The 22,269-nt window shown below is 43.0% G+C and overlaps 1 protein-coding gene across 24 annotated transcripts in view; it reads left to right on the top strand.

The window, feature by feature from the left end:
* The window catches only part of RIN2 (Ras and Rab interactor 2), a 349,998-nt gene that overhangs the window by 264,262 nt on the left and 63,467 nt on the right, over positions 1-22,269 (top strand). For 4 of the 24 annotated variants that reach the window (XM_083832266.1, XM_083832268.1, XM_083832263.1 and 1 more), the window contains exons 1-2: positions 315-454; positions 1,164-1,295. The exons of 17 other annotated variants lie outside the window; for them this stretch is intronic. The gene's annotated coding sequence lies outside the window, so the exon portion shown is untranslated. Of the gene's footprint in view, positions 1-11; positions 132-314; positions 455-1,163; positions 1,296-22,269 lie in introns of those variants that run through there. 3 more of the 24 variants (XM_083832260.1, XM_083832259.1, XM_083832265.1) reach the window with 3 other exon arrangements.

Raw genomic sequence — 22,269 nt, 5'->3', positions numbered from 1 at the left:
GGCCGGCGAGCGGGTGCCGGCCGTGGCGGCGCCCCGCCGGGCAGGGGAGTGGCCCAGGCCGGGCCTCCAGCGGCCGCCCGGACCCACTGAGCGCTGCAGGCCGCTGCCGAACCCCGGCCCCGCCGCCTCAGGTGCCCGTCGAGGCGGGGGCAATGAACGGCGCGGCCTCCCCGTCCCCCGCGGCCTAGCTCGGCCCGGCCAAGAGACGAGGAACGCGGCACCGAGCGGCCCCCGCCAGCCGTGCCGAGCTCCCCGGGCTCGGCGGGGGCGGGAGGAGGGCGGTGGTAAGGTGCAGGCGCATAGTCCGAGGGAGCCGGCTCCAGCTGGGGGGAGGGGCCACGGCAGCACGGGCCGGGTCGGGCCGGGCCCTGCGGCAGGCACAAAGCCGCAGCTCCTCCCCGCGCCCCGGCCTGGCCGGCTGCGGGCTGCGCTCGATCCGGGCCGGCCTCGAGAGGTGAGTGGGCGGTGGCTCCCCGTGGGCGTGGGGGAAGCGTCGCCCCCGGCCCGCCCGGGGCCGCGCCGGCTCTCTGGCGGGGGAAGGGCGCCCGGGGGTCTCCGGGGCTACCGTGGGGCTGGGGGGCGCTGCGGGCCGGGGCGCAGCGGTCGGGTCACGCGAGCCCCAGCGGAGCAGGCCCGCGGTGCCGGCTGCAGTCAGAGCCACCGGCCTGGGCGTCTGTGGCGCGCCCCTGACTGGAACGGGGGCTCCTGTCGCCCAGAAGGACGGCTCGAAGCCTCAGTTTCGGCAGTTCCTCTCCTTAATTACTTCCTCATAAGTGTTATTGTGCTAATGCATATCGAATCCCCCAGGTCTGACTGCAGAGGTGTAGAAAAGCAGGTGGTGTACTGGCCTCTGTCAGTGCAGCTTTGTCTTCTCATCTTTTCAGCATGCTCAGCTCTCCTGTGCTCTGCTCACCTGATGCCTCTTTAGGCAATAATACTTAAGCCCCTCTACACATTATCCCCTCTACCTAGGACACATCTTTATGTGCCTGTGTTCATGAGGGGTGGGCAGAGTATGGTTTCCACCTGGTATTTCTGTGCAGGCAAAAGCAGCCTTGATAAATGTGACAGGGCTTGGAGAGGTGTCCTTTTGCCATTAGAAGATCGTTTACGGAGAACAGCTGAGAGGCTTGTAAAGTGACTGGAATTAATTTTCTTTGCAGAACCACCCATTTGTCTAGGTGCAGGCTATATGGCTGGTGAGGCAGTGCTTAGAAGAGCAGTTAAACGGAGTTGCAGGCCATACGACTCTGCAGCAACTCCATGTTCAGTTTGGCTACGTCTGTGCTGGCTTTGTGAGTATTTCTGTGTTTTGTTGAGATGAAACATGCCACTATAGCTGCGGAGCAAAGCTCTTATAATTTTTTTAGGCCAGATTGGTTTTATGTAAATTTTCATTAGATTTAATGTTCTATTTAGCTCTAAAAATACTTAATTGTTGGGGTCTGTGTATTGAGTTAGTTGAGCAGTGTCCTGATTTCGGCTAGGATAGAGTTAATTTTCCTCCTAGTAGCTGGTATGGTGCTGTGTTTGGGATTTAGGATGAGAGTAATGTTGATGTCACACTCATGTTTTAATTGTTGCAAAGCCGTGCTTACACTAAGCCAAGGAAAGAAAGACTACAATAAGCTGACATAGAAAGACTATGATAAATTGTCTGTTAATCATACAGCTAAGCAGGAAGGCTGTACTCTGATTCTGAGGACACTCATGTGGAACAGTCTTTTGTATTCTGCTGTGTGTAATCCTAGGATGCATTTAATTTCACTGAGAGGATTTGTAGTAAACCTGCTGCCTTATTCTTTGTATTAATTAAGAACATCAACTAAGTAATAATTACCAAGAATTCCAGCAACACTGACTTTTCTCAGAATGATGGTGGAACAGCTACGTGAAACAAGATTCCCGAATGTTGCTAGGAATCCACTCACTGAGTTGCTTTTGAGGCTGGTGTGGAATATTTTCTTAAAGGGATTATCAGTAGATCAGTTTGTTTCTGTTTGGTAAGCTTGTAAGCATTTAAATCTTTTGTTTGCTGGTGTCACTTCCCGCTGGGTTTAAGGATCAGACTGTGCTGTTGGAAATGGGCTTCCAGGGTAAGGTAAGTCTGATAAGTCAGTCTGTGAGGATTTGTTTGTGCAGTAGCAGTAATATAGGTTTCCTCTTAGGCTAAGGCTTTGAAAGGACAAGTAATATAAATATTAGCCTACTGAGAAATTAATCACATTAAGCTGCAGGAATTCACATTTGCTTGAGAAACTTGTGTTGAACATCTTGGAAATCCAAGAAAGTGTAATCACTGCTAGTGAGAGTTCTGGTGGTTAAGGTGTGGGTTTGGTGTTTTTTCTTGTTTTTTGAACAGTTTGGATTCCCTTGTGTCAGGGCCGTGTCATGTCAGTGGCGTGAGGCTATGCCGGTAACGTGTCCCTGACTCAGTTTGACAAGGCATGCCAGAGGGTCTCTTGACTTAAGCACATTGCTCCAGTGTTCTTTGCACAGCCCATCAGCTTTGTGTCCTTCAGTCTAACAGCAAACCAGTGGGGGTTATGTGGCCATCACCTCTGTGAAACTCTGCTACTGCATCCTTTTTCCTAGTTCTCTGAATCATATAGCCTGTGATCAGCCACATGAAGATTTTGGTATGTGGCTAACAAAACTAGGAAAGTTGGCTCCTGTTGCTCTGAAATATGTCTAAAGTAGAAGACAATTAGGTTTGTTTACTTAAGGGGATTTGAGGGACTTTTTTTTTTAATTATATGATAAAGATGGATCAAAATACAGTAATTACTGAGGCAGCAAATGGATACTGTGGTTATTGAAATTTTCCCCAAGGAGCTAGTGCTTATTTTAAAAAATATGAAGGCAAAACAGTTCTTCCAATACAGAAGCTAAAGAGCTTCTGTTGTCTAGCAGACTAGTGTAGCCATTGCGTTGTAGTGATCAGTAATGTAATTTATCTCCCATCAGTGGGAGGGAATGGATGTAGTGGTATTTGTAGCAGGCATGGTCTCAGTCCTTTTCTTAACAAGTGCTACCAAGCTGCAGTCACTGCTTCCGAGCCTACATGATTACTGAGTGGCTTCAGATCAGGAGCTCAAAGGGGTTGAACAGCAAAGTTGTGGCCCTGCCTTCCATAGCAGAGAGCGAGGCGTGTCAGTGAATAACATGCAGGAAACTGGCACTGTGGTCATGTGCACTGTAGGCTCCATGGGTAAACAGCATTCACCCATGGATCTAAATACTTGGCATACCATGTAGGTCTCCAAAATGAGATTTGATACCTCTCATCTGTAATAAGAATGTATCAAGATACGTGTATTGAAAAAAACAAACAATAACAAAAAAAAACTGTTAAAAATTTCTTACTGAAAGGGAAGAATGCTAAGCAGAGTCAAGTGTTGCCAGTTAAAGCATTTGTTTTGTTCAAGTCATTTATCGTTCAATTGGTGCGCACTGGGAGAGGGGACAGTACTGTAAATATTTGGTACTCTGTGTTAGATTTAGTCATTTGGTAATGAAACACAGAGGTCGTGTAGAAGGAATTGGATGGATATGAGACTCTTATTTCCAATACGTGTCTGTTTAGAACATAGCAAATAAATGCCTCCTGACATGCAAAGTGCTACAGCAAGACGCTTAATGCAATACAGTTATCACATACTGTTGAAGCAGTATAGTCTTACAGAGCACGTTACTGAGAGCTGGAAAGGATGTTATGTCCACTTGTTATCATTTATGGCGCTTATGACCTAGACTAGGACTATTATTGTCATTAGTTCTATCTGATATTCTACCACCTGATTAGTTACCCAATCCTAAATGACATTATGGTTCAACCTACCATAGTTGTTTGGGAATCTGAGTATTTACAGTTTGAGCAGGACAAGGAGGAAAGACTGGCAGGAACATGGAATTTTCTGTGTCTCAGCTGCCATGAGCTGTAGCATGGTTTGTTTGTGGAACGGCAGCTGCTACTGCTTCACATTCTTGGCTGGTGAATCTGAAGTGCTGATGTGGCCTGGTCCTGCTTTTGGTCTAGTCCCCACATGATATCAGTCTGTTTTAATTTGGCTTAAGCCAAGGACCTCTTTTTAGGTGGGCTAAGACAAACATGTACAGACTTCCCTCTGCCTTCCTGTTCCCTAAAGTTGCAGAAGAAATGAAAGGTGATAAAGGGCCTTTCAGATATCACGGTGACTCTGAGCCCCTGACTGTTTCCATGCTGGAAAGGGCCTGCTTTGGTTGGAAAGACAAAGGTTAGTTAGCACAGTGTGGAAGCACAAGTCCTTTCCTCAACTGTAGCTGCTGTACTGTTTGACCTAGTCACAGCATCCCTTGTGAAAAGCGTGCTTAAAATGTATACTTCTTTGTTAACAGGTGTCCTTTGTTAACAGTTGTAACATGTGATGTCCATGGAACCAACATGGTAATACTACAGCAATAGGGAAGTGTTCTGGCAGCACAGGTCATACTGAGTAATGTTACCCTATGGCCTGTGCCTCATCAGAGAGGACAAGAAATGACTTCTCAGGCAGCAAGCATTGTCCCGGTAGGTGTGCTCCTCTGGACTGCCTAGCTGAGAGGACAGGGCTTGCAGCTGTGGGTGCTGGCTGATAGTGGCAGTGACAGCCTCTGCCTTCCTCAGCTGCTGTCTGTGCCTCCAACAGGCAGCCTGATCGTGCCAGCGGGCCTGGTCTGGTCACCCTTTTGTTGCCCCTTTCCTCGAAGCAGAGCTGACCTGCTTTTTCCTATCCGTAGGGTAGTGTGGCTGGGGAGAGTGCTTGTGTGAGAGTTGGGCAAGGAGGAGACGTATGAAGGGGCTGGTGGCTGAGGAGGGAGTTCTTTGGTTCCACAGTGTGTAGGTAGAGTAGGGTGTTAACCAAATCCTGCATCTGGTGCCCAAGGATACAGTGGAAAAGTGTGGTAGGGGTTTTAGGACTGAAGTGTAATTGCATTTTTTCAACCAAATGTTTCTCTTTTTTTAAATATATAAAGCAAAAGGCAGAGTAATGTAGCCTAAAAATCCAATAATTTCTAATACTTGGAAAGTTCATTACTTATAAGAATGGTTCTTGAATCAAAAGAGGATGGGCCTAATTCTTCTCTTTACATTAATTTTTATATTCACATAGTTCTATCAACTTCAAGGGAGTTGCTCATGAATTTATGCTGTCAGTTGTGAGTGCTGAATTGGTCCTAAGAGTTTGGTGTTATCCTTGTAACGTGTTGCCGATTGTAATTTTTATGAGCCTGCATATGTAGAGGCCACACTTCATTTTTTCAAATCAAGTTGAAAATTGTTTTGCAGGAAGGCTAAAAGCGTACTTCTGCCTACGTTGGTTTTTTTTCCCTCATATATCGTTTGTTGAAAGCTTGCTGAAAGATGTATGTGTATTCTCAAAGAGAAGTTACTAACGCTGGATGTCTTGTAAGATTGATGGTTTACCCGTTCATAGTGTTGCTTAGTAGAACTTGGAGAATATTAAACTACTATACAATCCAAGTTAATTTGATTTGCAGTTACTTGAACATAGTACTCACAATACAGAATGTCTTGCTCCAGTTGTAATAGTATGTGGACTTCAGTGCTTTCCTCTTGAAAGGCTGAGGAGTGAATTTTAGTGGTTCAGTATGACCTGTAGGCATTGTATTTGATTCTTTTAAATGTTTGTATGTAGGTAGGGATTCTACCATCAGTGTGAATATGAGAGAGAAGTACGGAGATCTTGCCATGACAGTGAAAGTAGCAAAAGGAAATTATCAGGGTCTAACCAATCCTCTGACAGGAATCAAAGGTATTTTGTGATGTGTAATTATTTTATCATATATGATTTGCCAGCAGTGACCCTCTTTGTGTTGCATGTTATATAAAATGCAGCTGCATCATGGAGGATTCCGGTACATGAAGATGATGTGTGACAGGAGGCTAGTATGAGACAAAGGAACTGCATTTTCTCCCATTCTTGGACCAGGGTTTTTTAGATAGCCTTGTAAATAAAAGTTCTTGGAAGATCTCTTACCTGTGACTTGTCTCTGAGGAGTAAAAGCCCTACTTTGCACGTGAGCAGACAGTGTCTTCTTCCTGAGTTCTGACAAGTCTGCTGAAATCACTGAATTATTGGTAAGATATTTAAATACTAAGGGACAATTCATTAACTGCAGATTATTGTTGCTCTATTCCAACCAGTAGAACCCTGTACGTTGACAATGAGGTAACTGTTAGCTTCCATCCCCAGGCTCAAGCTTAAAGGCTTAGAGGCAGAAACAACTTAATTTTTGAGGGGCTTCCCTCAAATGAGAGCAGTTCTTGCTCCTACTCCACTAGCTCCAGAACATGAATGTCTCTGGCCAAGTGCCCAGCACTGAACAGTGCTCTGAACATGGTCGCACAAGTGGCTTGTAATGGAAAAGAAAAAACAAAACTTCTGGGACTTTCTGAGTGGTTTTCTTTACAGTTTTTGCATCCAAAGTGATGTCTGTGACTTCTGCTTTATATTTGCTGTATACAGATCCATGTTTTCCAGTAATTAACTCCCAGGGTTCTTTGACCCTGACTTTGTTGAAACATACTTCCAGCATGAGAACAACCCAAAGAGTTTTCCTTTTGCGTGTGGCTTGCATTACCTATGTTAACATTCCCTTTCTTAACTTGCGTGCAGATCTGTAGCCTTGTTTTCCTGTTAATCCTTCACTTAAAATTTTCTCATAATGGATGATGCTTTTTGAGCATATGCTTAAAATATATTTAAGCACATTTAAGATTGAATGTGTGGAAGGCAATGGAAATGCTTGCTTGACTGTCTTGATTGTGTTCCTTGCAGAGCTTACTGGTTCAGATGAAGACTCCAAGCTGTGGAGCACATAAGCAGATCTGAAGGGCTGATCTGAATGAGTGGCAAGAGCAGACAGTAGTGAGTGCGTAGAGAAACCCTATTTGCTATAGTATAGTGTCCTCTTTCATCTTCCTACCCTGCAGATGCCTGGTCAGGTGCTTAAAGCAAAAGTTAAATGTTCTGGCACAATATTGCTTGCCTGATGCAGAGCAAAAGATAGGTTTGCCAGCTGTTATTTCCCAGTTCAATCTGTGCCCCTGGGCCAGTGTGGCAAGGGGCCGCCTTTTACGCTGGCTTCACGTTAATTCCATAACTAAGCCTTGTAATAGCTTTCGTTTAGGAAAAAGGCGCGGACTAAAGTTTGAGTATGCTTGCTGACTGGTCTGGACCTGCATGTGGAAGAAACTGCTCACCAATTTTTGCAGAGAAGTTCGATTTCTAAACTGAATTTCTCCTGGTTGTGTTTTTCTAAAAACATAACATAATCTTCACAACAATAAATATGTACTCCTCCTGCCAGCTGGGGCCTTGGCATGCCTTTATGTATAACTTCCCAAGACTGCAATTCCTTATGAAAAGTTAGATGTTGGCAACACTGAGATGCCAGTATTTGGTAAGCTGTCATGGTAAGCTATTTTAGCTATGGCTGATTGTGGATTTTTTTTTAATTGCTTCAGTGTTCAGAGTAGTTAATTGAAGATGGAAGACCATAATTTGAATGCTTCACATAGCTTCGAAGGAGGAAGCCAGGGTCTGTGTGCTGTGTTTGCTAAGGGCCACACCTGTTTGGTTTGTCTGTCTGGAAACCTTTGGGGTGCTGCAGGTGATTTAAATTGTCTGCATGTGTGCCACAGTATAAACCCTGCTTCATACACTGCTTTTATAAGGGTCTAGAGACAGCTCTTTAAAGTGGTGGTTTTGGAAGTTAGTAAGTGTTCAATGAGAGTTGAGTTTTGGAAGGTGTGATTAGAAAATATAAATTTTCAGTCCTGTGACTTTTACTGCTGGTAGTTTGAACTTGACTGACTTAATAGCTGTGGTAAAACTCATATCCTGAAGTGTTTCTCCGTGCTGTTAGAGCAGGGAGTTCCTGCTGAAGTCCTTGCAAACTGGTTATAAATACTTGACAAGCTAGAGAATTATCTTTGAGCCATGAGTAAATCTTTCCACTAGTTAAATATGTTAAACTTATAAAGCTGTTCAGTTAAGTTGTTCGCGTATGTGGGTCAAGACTGCCGGACCCTCTCCAATGGCATGGAAAGATTCCATCTGTGCCTCCCCTGCCACATGAGAAATGGGCCTTGGCTTTAGTTTAAACTGGGGTAGAATCCCAGAAACTTTATTATGACAAAAACAACGAATACTTAGTGAACAGCAGCAAAGTTTGAGTGTTGCCAGCTTATCGCGAGGAGCTACATGGAAAGCCTTGGTTCTAACTCAAATCAGTGGTCTTTGTTTTGCATAGTAAATGCTTTACAAACTGCATTGCTTGGGATGTTCGGATTATCTGACCAATTCAAAACAAAATCACCATCAAGACAGCAGTAAAACTTCCTTTGCTTAATTCAAACTTTGTGTAATGGTTCCATAAAAATTTTAATTAATAATTAAGTTGTTTTACTTTGGTAAATGCACAGCTCATCCATTTTGGCAGGGATTCCCTACAAAGATACTCTCATCATTTGTTTTGCAACATGTCCCTTAAAGTACTTTATTGCAATTTTTTTCTAGAAGGTATGGACTGCCAAGAAAAATATTAGTTTGTTAAAGCGTGGATTCATTTTTTTCATCATCTGTATGAAATATGTTGTTTCACCCTTTGGTATTTCATGAGTGATGGCACATGTTAGCTATTGCTTATAGTGTCTTTCCCTTACGGTTAACAACAACTCTAGAAGTCAAGAAGTTTGTTTTGGCTCTCTTGCATGTCTTGTTCCTTGCTAACGTTAGTATGTTAACACATGCATGCCCTTTTAGCAGACATACCGGGCATCCTGCTTTGCTGACGGTTATTTTCTGTCATGCCACAGTTTAATCTTGTGAACCATGTCATTCACTACTCCACAGTGAGTTGGAGGCATGCTTTGTTTTTAAATATGACAGCCTGAGAGCCGCTTTGAAGCTTTTTAAATTTATGCTTGACTTCAAGACAAGGAATACATAATATTATGTCTGCTTTCACTGATGTTCTGTGTGTTGCTTGTATAATGTGTGTTTTGCTTAAGGCTTAGAGTTATATTACGTGTTTTAAGAATGGAAAGTAGGTAATAGTTGTCTTTCAGTAGTTGATGATAATGTTCTAAAAATGCTCTAGTCATTCTTAGTTCTAGCATTGACCACCTAACAAAGTTCAGTGCAGGTTTTTAATCGTACCACAGGAATGCAGAATGCAAAACTAAGGAAAAGTCTTGGCTTTGGAATAAACACACTACTCAGTTTAACTGCATTGTTGGGCACAGACATGAATTGATTTGGATAAAGAATTGAAGAAGGTAGTCTTAAAATATCAACACGCTGTTACTTACAACCTTTTGTGTCACAACTAAAAGCATGTTTTTTTATCAGTGTAGTTAAAACTTGTGCTGGCGAGCAACATCTTGGCCATGATAGGAAAATTCCTTGGTTTGTTTTTTTTTTCCTTTGTTGAACCTTGCAGTTTCCAAATGTGGATGGACATTTCATTCCCCATTGATAAGGATTCTGTTGATAAGGAGGCTTCCCTTCAAGGTAGGGACAGACTGGCTACAAGCATTTCCTGTGTCAAGGCTCTTTGTGCCCTTTGAGACCATCAGAATGGGAAGATACCATTTATTTCACTAGCAAATTCACTAGCTCACTTGGAGCACTTCGCTGAAATGTGATGCTTGAAAAGTCCAGTGAATTTAAGAAAGTTAGATCAGTGGTACAGTTTATGCTCAGCAAACTTTCCACTCAGCCAGGTGTGTATACTTTATACTGCTGTGTATATTTATACCTAGCTATGTATGGTCCATTAGTTTTTCTCTGTTCATAATTTTCTTAACTGATGCAATGTGTTAAATGAGCTCTAATGCAGTGTAGGCCATTAGATTGCATTTAACTCTTAAAACTGTGGTGAAGATTGTAAGCAAATAAAACACTAAGTCTAGTGACTTAGTGACAAATGAAGTTTAACAAGAGCAAGTATAGAGTCCTGCACCTGGGAAGGAACAACCGCATGTATCTGTACAGGTTGGGGGATGACCTGCTGGAGACGAGCTCTGCAGAGAAGGACCTGGGGGTCCTGGCGGACGACAGGTTGACCATGAGCCAGCAGTGTGCCCTGGTGGCCAAGAGGGCCGGTGGGATCCTGGCGTGCATTAAAAGGAGTGTGGCCAGCAGGTCAAGGGAGGTGATCCTCCCACTTTACTCTGCCCTGGTCAGGCCTGTGTCCAATTCTGCACTCCCCAGTATGAAAAAGACAGGGATCTCCTGGAAAGACTCCAGTGGAGGGCAACAAAGATGATATGGGGCCTGGAGCCCCATATGAGGGGGTCTTTCCCTGTGAGGAACGACTGAGAGACCTGGGTCAGTTCAGCCTTGAGAAGAGAAGACAGAGGGGGTCTTATCAATGTTTACAAATATCTTAAGTGTGGGAGACAGAGGGATTTGGCCAACCTCTTCGGTGGTTTGTGGGGATAGGACAAGGGGCAATGTCTACAAAATGGAGCACAGGAAGTTCTGCACCAACATGCGAAAGAACTTCTTCACGATGAGGGTGATGAACAGGCTGCCCAGGGAGGTTGTGGAGTCTCCTTCTCTGGTGATATTCAAGGCCCATCTGGACGCCTGCCTGGGCAACCTGATGTGGGGAACCTGCTTTGGCAGGGGGGTTGGACCCGATGATCTCTAGAGGTCCTGTCCAATCCCTTCAATTCTGTGATTCTGTGACTTTCAGGTTATATAGGTTGTTCCTGGCATCTGTAGAGTGTTATTTGTTCTGAGTGTACAATATCCAAAACAAGATATCCCGTGTGAATTTTTGGAAAAGTTAATTATGTATGATATCTAAGTAATGCAACTTTTCTCCTCAACTGAGGAAGCAGGACCATACCGCTGTGAATCTGGGGAGGAAGACAGTTTAGTTTTATTACTAGCTAACTGGACCTGAATGTATGGCCTTAAGTGCTACCAGATAGAGATATCACTGCAAACTGTGCAACTAAGAGACAGGTCCCTGTGGCTCCGAGTGTATCTGCTGTCTTGCCTTCTAACCTTCCCACTTCTATGCCAGTAGCCCAACAAGCTTACGTATGTGAACATATTTTCTGTCTCCCACTAGCAGCTACACCGCTTAGTATTCAAACTCGGAGTGAGCAAGTGAATCAGTTCCAGCCTTTCTAGAAGATTCTGACCTAAGCTTTTGGAAGAGTTAGTTTGGGTACAGTTGATTGCTAAGGCCCCACTAAGTACTTGCCAAGCTTCCAGCAGCACCGGATGTTCTGCAGTTGCAGCAATACCAATAGTGAGCGGGGTGTGCAACAGTTCTTAAAAAACATCTGCAAGTTTACCGCTCCAGGCAGGGCTGTAACAGCCCAAGTTTAGACGTTCCGTTAGCTAGCAGTAGTGCCCAAATACTATTTACAGTTAATGGAAATCAGACATTTCTGTCTTTATCTGTGGCCTCTAAACTGTTAGATAAATATTTAGCAAAACTGGATCTATTAATAAACAGTGATATGATTTGATACAGGAGCTGAAATGTTACTATTTGGTACTTAAAATCATGTAACTTTTAATAAAGTATCTTAACTGTGACATCCAGTCTTGAAAACTTTCAGCATTATCCATGTTTCTGAGTTTAGTGTGGATGATATAACACCCTTAAATGGACTGGGCCAGGATAGGCAGTCTGAGGAGACTTCTTACAAACTGTTTCCCTGCTTTGAGGTGGCATCATGAGCAGTTTTTCTGGAGGCTGTCACTTAGGAAAGAGATAAAGTAGTCCTCTGGTCAAGTGTTTTCTGTGTTCAGGACAGGATTTGATTGGGTTTTGGGAGAAAACTTTGTGGAAGAACAGCCAGAGAGCAAACCATGCATATCTTTTAAATCGTCAGTGTTGTTTGAACTCCTTTTTATTTCTAGGCATAGAATTGTCTACAGCTATCAGACAGTTAGCTTAATGACTTTAAATACTTACATAAAGCTATTCTGGCAGGCAAACGCTAATTAAATGGAACTAGTTTGAGGTTAACATGAGGCTGATGTGTAGTAGGCTTTTTTTTAAACAAGTTGTGTGGTTAGCATCCAAAACTGAACAGAATATAGCAAAGTTGTGTGAAAATCAGACTAGGGAGTGCCTGTGACAATGAAATAAGCATGAGCTGTGTTCCAGAAACCTGAGGCTCCTTTGGCAAGCCAGCACTAGGGTCCCACAGTAATGTGCGTTATTGTGTCATATGTAAGGAGAACTGTCAGCTGACAGTATTGGCTTTTTAAAAATTACTTTTCATCTACAGTTTTCCTGACATCATGAAGAAAATAATGCACTTATAAGCTTAAGCTGTAGAGCTGTTGCTTAGTTTTAGAGCCAGCTCTGCAATGACTTTCCAGTGCTAAGAAAAAAGGGAAACAAGGTAGGAACTAGATCTGTCTCTTTTACCTGACACTTGTGTGTTTTTTTTTGTCATACTTTTCATGGAATACCAGTGAAATAAGAGGTAAGTCATCTCAGTTAAATATACAGCCTTGGAAACATCTAAGATATATAGCTGTAGCCTTAATATTCCTCCCCAAATCATCTGTGCCTGTTACTGTGCTTTTTTATCTAGATGATAATTGAACTTTGCACAGCAAAGGGTTTCTGAACAAGAAGTGTATTTTAGTAGAGCATATGATGCTTTTCAGTTGTTTGTGCTGTGAATCCCAATCTTCCATTGCATCATGTTTCCATTGCATTACCTGGTAGTCTGTCGTAGTGCTGCATGAGTTCTGGAAGTGTTGTTACTACCAATCTCTTAGTCTTTAACTTGAAGACTGTTAACAGAGAAGCAGTATTAATTCACATGCTTTGATTTTTTTTTTAAGCTTAAAACTAATAGTCAGATATAATGTTGTATTTCATAGCATGAAGAAGCTTCCTGAGATGTTGATATGTCATGTGTTGACTCCTACCAGTATTTTCTCTTGAGATCTGTTGAGAAGAGGAAGGGTGTATTATTCATACAGGAATGAAGAATATGCTTGATTAGGTGCTGATGCTGGGGTAAAAGGTATTTCTGCCTGTAGGGTGACTCTTTGATCATTTTGTAGAACTCTTTGCTTCTACTCGTCTACTGTCTGGTGGCTAGCAAAGAGATAGGTTCTTTGGGAGTTTACATGTCTGAAGAGACTGGAGAGATGCTTTTTTGTGGCAAGTTGCTAAGAAGCGTGGCAGCTGCTTGAAGCTGCTTGTGGGCTCGGAATGCGTTTCTGATCAAGAGATTAAGAAGCCAAAGTTGTCAAAAGTGCACTGAATGCAGGGTTCTGACAAAAGGCTATTGGTGCTTAACTCTGCAGTGGTGATAGAATGGGATTGTCTGGTGCTGCATGAAGCTGCAATGGTAGAAAGCTTATGCTAATGTCACAGGTAAGACGGGCAAAGCACAGGAGAAATGAAATCAAAGAGTGGAAAGTGATTTGCCCACAAGTACAGTAATGGGTTATGGTCTGGATCTCTTTCCACTGTGTGCTGCTGAATAATAGATTCCCCAGACAGGAAGGAGCACTGCAGTTGTATTCTGCGGAATATAACTTTTGTCTGAAGGGGAAAAGAGGAAAAACAAATGGTTCTATCCCTCTGAGCTAAGGATAAATGCTGAAACCATGAGCTGAATGCAGTCAGGCTGGCAGCTGACAGCAGCTGCTTCTGTTATGCTTTGGGCTGCAAAAGAAAACAGGAGAGCTTTGCTCCTGCTTTTGAACCCTATGGGGGCATTAAGGAGCCCAGCTGAATGCAGCCACGCCTCTGGGCTGATGAAGAAGGAGATGGAAGAGTGCACTGAGGCTGGTAACCACTTGCTGGGCATCGTAAAGATTCACCTTCTCCAGTAAGGGCTGCGTAGAACCTTGCATGTAGGAGGTGACAGGACTCAGTGGAAGCAGTGATCCTGCAAGTGAGGTCATGGTCCATGAACTGTAAAAGAATTAACTAGAAGGAATTAACTAAAAAGAAAGATACTTAGTTCCTCCTTGACTTGCCTTTTCTGTGTTTTGGTTTTCGAAGGAATGCAGAATGGGAAAGAAGTGATGAGTTTTTGAGGGTGGATTGAGTTCCCCTCACTCCGTTGCTATAGGTCAAGTTACTCCGGAGATTTTTGACTCCTCAGAGATGTGAGCTTATATTTGTGGGGAGGACGCATTGCAGCTGAGTTGCAGAGGAATAGAGACAAACTTGGTGTTCATTTTAAGAGCAGTTAATAGGCTTTATTGATGATATGTTTTTGCACCGTACAGAATTGGTACAAAGAAACTGTACAGGAGTAGCTTGTATCAGATATAGAAGCAATAACATAATGCCATGCAAGGTCTTGAAACTGTGGTATATAACCACAGAACTATTTTTAGTCATTGGCAGATTTGTTACTATCTGCAGAAAGAATTATTTGTTTCTGTTAGCTGTGTTATTCAAACTATTTTTCTCATTTGTAAAAGCAGAAAGTAAACATTCCTGTATGGTTAGCCCCAGCTCTCTATGCACAACAATTGCCAGTGTTTGTTGCTAGCAGTCATGGAAATCTTCTGGTGCCAGTGTGCCAGCAGGAATTAAACCTAGAAAATATCTTGTCGTATGACTGGTACTTCATTTTCTGGGTTTCATCACGTTTAATCCAGGTTAGCATTTGTTAATTTCACTCATTTGTATTTCTTTACCTAACTCCTACACTAGAGGTTTATGTTAAGTATATGAAACTTGTGGAGTCACCAGTGTGTTTTAGTTTAGAATGGTCTCCTGTTGTTGGTACTTTAACCCAGTTTCACCATTTCACTGAATGAGGCTTATTTTCTTCTAAAGCACTTATTTCGAAACTCTGTCCCAGGAGAGAGAAGAGAAAACAAATTGTTTACTCAAGCAAACGAAGAGTGGAGAATTAAACACCCACGCTTCCTTCTTTAGGAGTTCCTCTTGCAGTAGTTTTTACGAACTTGTGAATCCAGCAGGGAAACAGAAGCTTTTAGTAATCAAATAGGTCTTGATGTGGGTGCTGGTGATGCTGGGGAAGCAAACTCTAACGGTGATAATCTTCTCTGTACCCCTGGGGGGTCAAAACTAGGCAGGACAGAGAAAGGAAAACTGCTGATCCCAGAATCTGGAGAGGGGGTCGTACCTTTATTCCTCCCTTGTCCAGATGAAGGCAGTCTGGGAGAGGTTTTAAGCCGTTGGTGGCCGTTGCATCAATTCCTTGCTCTTTGTGAAGGGGAGTGAGTATGTCCCAGTCCTTTGAGGGACTTGAGGAAAGAAGCAGCTAGGTGAGTTGTTGGGGCTATGATCTTGGACCACCACCTCAATACAAGCATATTGTTGGAGGAAGGGGAGGGGGTTGGAAAGGCAGCTCAGACTTCTGAAAAAAAAATGCAAGGTCTTGGAGATGTCATACAAAATGAAATTAATCTGGCTTTCTAGGATCCTTGTGCAGATGTTAGGGAAAAAGGGGGAGAAAAGGAGAAGAGTCTTAGCTGGAGGCAGGAAATAACAAAAACTGCAAAAAGTGAAGAGAACTGCCAAGTCTGCAGTGGCAGAAGAAGGTGCATGAAGATGAAGGGGTTGCCCAGGGTAGTTACCAGAGAGGAAGTGTATAGGGCGAGGTCAGAGGGAACAGTCCTCCTCGGAAGGAGGGGCAAGAGGAGCAACGTGAGGACAGGAAGGGTGGCCTGTATTTACATGACTTAGAAGTTGTGCAGACTGAAACCCAAGCCAGGGAGGCTAACATTGTCAGTCACACAGTGTATATTACTAAGAAAGGAAGAGGAATTGAATTGGTTTGGGACAGATACTTCAGCAGCCTTAAGCTTTGAATTTCCTGGGTTTCATTGCCATGTGTCATAACCTTTTTGTTTTTGCTCTATTTTATTTTTCTTTTTGCTGTCAAGAAGTTGAACAGAAGAGGAAACAATAAGCAGTATTTGTCAGAATAGTATGTCATCTTTGGTTTCTCTCACATTTTGTTGGTAAAAGTATACTTAGAAACTAAATTGTAGATTCTGAATATTTGAGGGTCTGAAATTCCCTTGTCTGTCAAAAAGAAAACATCTCCTGGATGACTTCACCGCCCCCCCCCCCCCCCCCCCCCCCCAATTCCCCAAGTAAGAAGTATGAGAGTGTGAGTTGTATGAGAAATTGTGTTGAAAATGTTTTAGAACACAGGTGTTGGTTGAAGTTGTGGGTGACTTTTCTCATAAAACAATCACTCTTTATGTAGTCATAGCCTTAGCCTTTAAGGGAAATTATGAGCGTCTTAGAAATGATGTTGAGGCTTAAATTTACTTGCTAATTTTCATACTCTATACCAAATCCCATAGATTGTACCAGTAGAGATGCTAGCTTGGTTGCATATTATGATTTCCCTTCCCCTTCTGCTACTAGTTTCTGGCGTATAGAATAGTTACTATTTGTCTTTCTCATTTCCTTAAATAAGCACTTTATGACTTGTTAAATCTATTCCCCTGCAAACATATGCCTCTCCTACAGCTAGAATCCAATTCACTCTTCAGATACCTGGTCACCTGCTCTTTCAGAGGAGATTATGTTCATATGTACTTTAGGGAAGACATTCAGACATAAAACTTTTTTTTTACTTTAAGTTTTACTTAACTTCTAGTTAGTTTGAAAAATCTTACTTTGATTTTAGTACTGAAAAGGGGATTATATAACTGAAAGCCTAATTTTTCCAAATATACCAGTTAGCATAAAAGAATCATAGAATGTTTTGTGTTGGAAAAGACCGTAAGGATCATCAGTTCCAACCCTGCTGCCATCTGCAGGCTTGGTTCTCCAAAACTGTCAATGTGCCCTATTCCTGCCCCTGTCCTGACCTGTTGGTTCCTCAAACAGACAAGGAACAATAACTTGGTTTGTTTTTTCTGGGCTCTTGTGTGTGTGTTGTGTGTGGGTTTTTTCTCCTAACTTTATGAAACAAGTCTAGGCATTTCATCTCCTATGATGTGTATATGACATAGCTGAAAGAGAGAGCGCTGTGCTTTGGGGATTATCCTGTTGTTGGCACTCACAGACATGGCTCAGTCTGTGTTTTATGCTCTGTACAGTCAGTGATTCAGGAACAATATCACACATTCTCAGCTTTGCAGCAACTTTCCCTCTCCATAATACAGGTTAGGAGTACTGTTTTGTAATATTGTGGAAGGTGAGAAGTCTCTGTGCTCCCTCCTTCCTAAAGCCAGGAGGACCAACAATACAAGCTTTCTGCACCAAGTAGCTTATCCATTCAGTGCTAATGGATCTTAGCTAGGTTAGGCCATTGAAGACTGGTATAGGTGTAAATGTTTCGCTCTCTGGTATGCTTACATGGGAGGTCTTTGGGGAACGAGTTTGGTTTAAATAAGTAGAAGACTTTCTTGCAGTCTTTTTTTGTGTGCTAGGTAAAATAAAGATAAGTGCTATACTTCTTATTTTTTTCAGTGAAAACATACTCGTTCATTGATAAATACATCTTCTATTTAGTTCTTAAGTAGGCCTCTCCTGACAGGAGAGGTGCTCCTGGCCCTTGCTCATCTCAGTGGCCCTGCGCTGGACTCTTCCCAGTTCTTGTGCGTGTCTCTTGACCTTGGGGGTGCACAACTGGATACAGTACTCAGGTGTGGCCTCACCAACACTGATTAGAATGGAAAAGATGAACGGTTAAAAAAATAAAAAAGATTGTGATTTTCTTCATATAGGCTATTTGATAACATTAACCTTTTGGTCAGAAAGCAATAGCGGAGATACAGCCAGTGACATGCAATGTTCTTGGACACGAAGCACATCTACAATAGCATGGCTTGAGTCTGCTCAGGTTAGTTGGTTGTTGCTGACCTGGTTCAATTCAGTATGTAGGAACCTTTGCATTCTTCAACAGGCAGGATGAAAATTGATCCTCCAAGATCCAAGGATTTCTGCACGTTTACACTAGCTGACCCAGAATGTTTCTTCTGCTTGTTTTCAGAGGGGAAAATGAAGTTCAGTCTTTTTTTTTCTCATTTATTTAAAGTTAGGTAGATGTTCGTATATTACTCACATTTTTGTACATGTTTTCCAGGGGCGGGTAATTAAGTAGTTTTTTCAATAATGCTGTCCCTGCAGGCAGTGGACCACCAAATTTTTCTTGCCTTTGTTGATGTGTAGCTCCAAAAGTACATCACTTTGTTTGCTCAGATTTTGTCTTCTGCACCTGGAGTTTTTTCTCATCTAGCTTGGGTTTGTATACCCTTAGATATGTTTCATTTGCTGATTAAAAACAAAGCTAAAAATCTTATTTATTGATCGTTTAAGCTGATGTGATACTCTTTGATTTTACACTTCATAATACGAGTATAATAATTTGTGTGATGAGAAATGGGTTCTGGAGGGAAGAGGCGTAATTTTTAAGAAAAAAAATGTTTTTCTCTGATAATTCTTGGTATTGATGCCATACTGTTTAGATTTGTCTCGTTTTAGATATGCATAATACAAAATATCAAATGCTTCCTTCGCTATTGGACTGACCTCTAAAAGTGGCTTGAAGACTGGTTGTCTGGCAGGGTTTACAGAGCAAGCTGCTCTGGGGCGCGGGTGCTGGTGCTGTGAGCCCTACCCAACAGGGCAGGAGATGGTGGCAACTTTCTACACAACTGCAAGCAAAGAATGCTGTCACTCTGACACTGGTGCAAGTGTTTGTATCATTGAGGTAACTTAACCTGCTGACTAATATGAAATCATGTAAGTGAGGAGAATGAAAGCACCAGTACTTAGCACGGGTTTGCACAGCTATGGTATTCTGTGAGTGGTTGTCTTGGGATGTGTTGTTGTGCAGCTCCTTGATGCTGTGAACACAGCTTTTGATATACAGCTTGAGTCTATGTGGTCCGCAAAATTCCTATTTCATGTAATACTTAACTTGATTAAAGGGGGGCAAAAAGTATGAGATTGTTCTTCACTACTGCTGAGGACTAAATTGAGAAGTGTTGTAGGTGGTTGTGTGTCTTAACAGTTTTTACCAGAAGGTTGAATATTAACCCTTGCCACTGACTTGACTGAAATAAAGTTTTGGTCTGGTAACTGCCTGAATCTATTGCACTCAGAGGAAGAACAACCTGCGTAATGAAGAGTTGTGGCTACTGTCACTGGGGACATCTGAAAAATGAGATCTTGAGCACAGTGGCTTTCTGATGACCTGATTCCTATTCCTAATTCCTATTGCTAATAGGTAAAATATTAGATTGGTGGAGGCCCACTGGCACAACTAACATGTTTTTCATTTGAATGTGTCACATGGAAGATGAGCTCGACATCTATGTCAGAATAAGAAAAGGCTGTTTGCTTTCCACTGAATCATTGCCTTGATGTTTTATGCTGTGTTGAAGTTGAGGTGCACAGCAAATAACGCTTCAGGTGTTTGTATTCAGCAGTCTTGGGGCAAGCAGTACAAGCTTTTATGTAGACCTTGGAATAGCAGGTATGCTCAGTGACGTATGGGTTTTGTCCTGATTCTTCCTGCATGACATTTAGTGTGCCATATACTGAACCTCATACCAATACTTACAGGCATCAAAGGAAATTTTTCCACAGATTTTTGAGACACTGCATGTCATTTTTTTAGGCATTAGCTACCTCCTGAATGACAGTTTACTCCTTTTAACTACAGAGATGAGCAAAAAATACTCTTTGCAAAACATTTTTTAAGTATTAGAAAAAAAACAGTTGCTTGCAATTAGAAAATTTTCTTACAGAACAATATTTGTTAAGTAGGTAGTGTTACAACAAACACACCTATAAAGTGCTATTGCATTATAATTGAAGAGCCACATTTTGTAATTTTTCTGTGGAGTACAAACTTTAACATGCAGTTGCTTTATTATTATTAAATAGCGAAGCATCTAAAAGATACAGTGGGTTATGTGTTCATTGGGAAGGGAATACAACCTTTGCAGTTATTTTCAGGTTGCTTTACTACATTGCAATCCATGTCTACTTCTTGCTTTTAAAGTCAAACATCTTCTAGTTCTGTCTGCCTTTCATTTTTTTTCCTTCTGTGTGCTGCTTTGCGTAAACAAGTGAAATCCTTTACAACCAATTACATCATGAAGAGTTTTTCAAACAGGATTTGTTTTGCCCTTTCTCTGGAAAGGGAATTGCTCTAACTGGAAATCAACTGAAACAGGCTGCTTGGTGTTTCTGAAAACACTGAGCAAATGAGCAGGAGCCCAGGTGTACTTAATGCTCTGCCGTACTGGAGGATGTTTTAAAATGGGAGTTGTGCGTGTTCTAAAGTGTTGGGAAACTGAGTGCCTGGTGTTTACAGGACAGTGGGGTCTGATGATGAGGGCGAGATGTGCAGTCATTGCTGCTCCCGCCAGCCTGGGAGCAGGGACTGTGGGCGGCCTGCAGTGCCTGCTCTGCTTCTACACGCTGGGCCTGGGAGGAGGCTATGCAGCGCCACCGCTTGCGCACTTGACCATGCAGAGAAGTCATGTTTCTGTTGTCAGACTAAAGAATGAGTTTTTCTCTATCTGGTTGTTGCTCACAAGTCTGAGATACTTGGGCAGCATGTTAGGATTGCAATTATCTACAGAAAGGAACATCTTGTGTGTGAACTGTTGATGTCTAATGTAGGAGGAGTGTGGTGTTTGTTCTTGGGGCAGGTGAGTGTGTGACTTTGTACATGTTTCAGGAGGCTTCAAGTGGCCCAGTGAACTTATGGCACCAGAATTCAATTCTGGTTTAAAAATAGTTATAAGATGGAGCATCAGCCACAGTCCTGGTTTTTGTGTCTGCATGGCCTGGCTTATTCCACTCAATTTGAAGAGCCTTGATGGAAACCTACTAATCATTCTAAAAGGCATTGTTGTGGTTTAATGGAAGAACAGGCAAAGGCATGCTTCAGCTGGGGCAGCTGTGTCCCTGGGCTCTCCCTGCAGCCAGGTCAGGAGACCTGCAAAGTGTCCATGCTCTGTCCTACACCCTGGAGCTGCCGCGCTCTCCCCACTAACTGAGGGGGACCCAAGAGAGACTGGGCCTCTCTGAACTAGATGTGGTCCTTGCTGTCATCTGCTGGTGCAATGTAAAGCTCTGCAATCAAGGAAGAGAAGGTAAGGTATGGCATTCACACATCAAGACAGAAGACACGCAAAATTTGGCAAATAAATGATGAACTAGGAGATACCTTCCCATGTCTAGTAGTGAATTCATCATCACTTCAAACATGTGTACCTCAACTGTTAGGTAAAGATCCCTTGTATGCAAGAACCCTTTTGCCATAGCATGGGTGTGAGTTTGAGTCTGATCCCTTACATAATGGCATCGTGGGATTTCTTCTCCTGTTTGTTACAGTCACAGAATGGTGATAATGGCTTGCATTAGGCCAATAAAGCAGGCATCCTGGTGGGGTTCTGTTATAGACTGCCAAACCAGGATGAGGAGACGGATGAGGCGTTTTACAAGCGCCTGGCAGAAGTCGCGCAATCACCAGCACTTGTTCTCGTGGGGGACTTCAACTTCCCAGACATATCCTAGAAATACAATATGGCTCAGAGAGAAGCAGTCTAGGAGGTTCCTGGAGAGTGTGGAGGACAGCTTCCTGACACAGCTGGTTAGTGAGCCTACCAGGGGAGGTGCCCCGCTAGACTTGTTGTTCACAAACAGAGAAGGACTGGTGGGAAATGTGGTGGTCGAGAGCTGTCTTAGGCAGTGACCATAAAATGGTAGAGTTCTCTACTCTTGGCAAAGTCAGGAGGGGGATCAGTAAAACTGCTACCGTGGACTTCTGGAGAGCAGACTTTGAGCTGTTCAGGACACTGGTTGGCAGAGTCCCTTGGGAGGCAGTCCTGAAGGGCAGAGGAGTCCAGGAAGGCTGGGCACTCAAGGAGGAAATCTTAAAGGCTCGGGAGCAGACCGTCCCCATGTGCCCAAAGACGAGCTGGCGCAGAAGACGACTGGCCTGGCTGAACAGAGAGTTGTGGCTAGAGCTTAGGAAGAAAAAGAGGGTTTATGACCTTTGGAAAAGAGGGCGGGCCACTCAGGATGACAATAAGGATGTTGCGAAGCTGTGCAGGGACAAAATTAGAAAGGCCAAAGCTCATCTGGAGCTCAATCTGGCTACTGCCGTTAAAGATAAAAAAACGTATTTATAAAAACATAAACACGAAAAGGAGGACTAAGGAGAATCTCCATCCTTTACTGGATGGGGGCGGAACTTAGTGACAAGAGATGAGGAAAAGGCTGAGGTGCTTAATGCCTTCTTTGCCTCAG

Source organism: Anser anser (assembly GCF_964211835.1).
Source record: "Anser anser genome assembly, chromosome: 3".
NCBI lineage: Eukaryota > Metazoa > Chordata > Aves > Anseriformes > Anatidae > Anser > Anser anser.
Note: the sequence above shows the minus strand (reverse complement) of the source record. Positions and strands in the feature narration are given on the sequence as shown.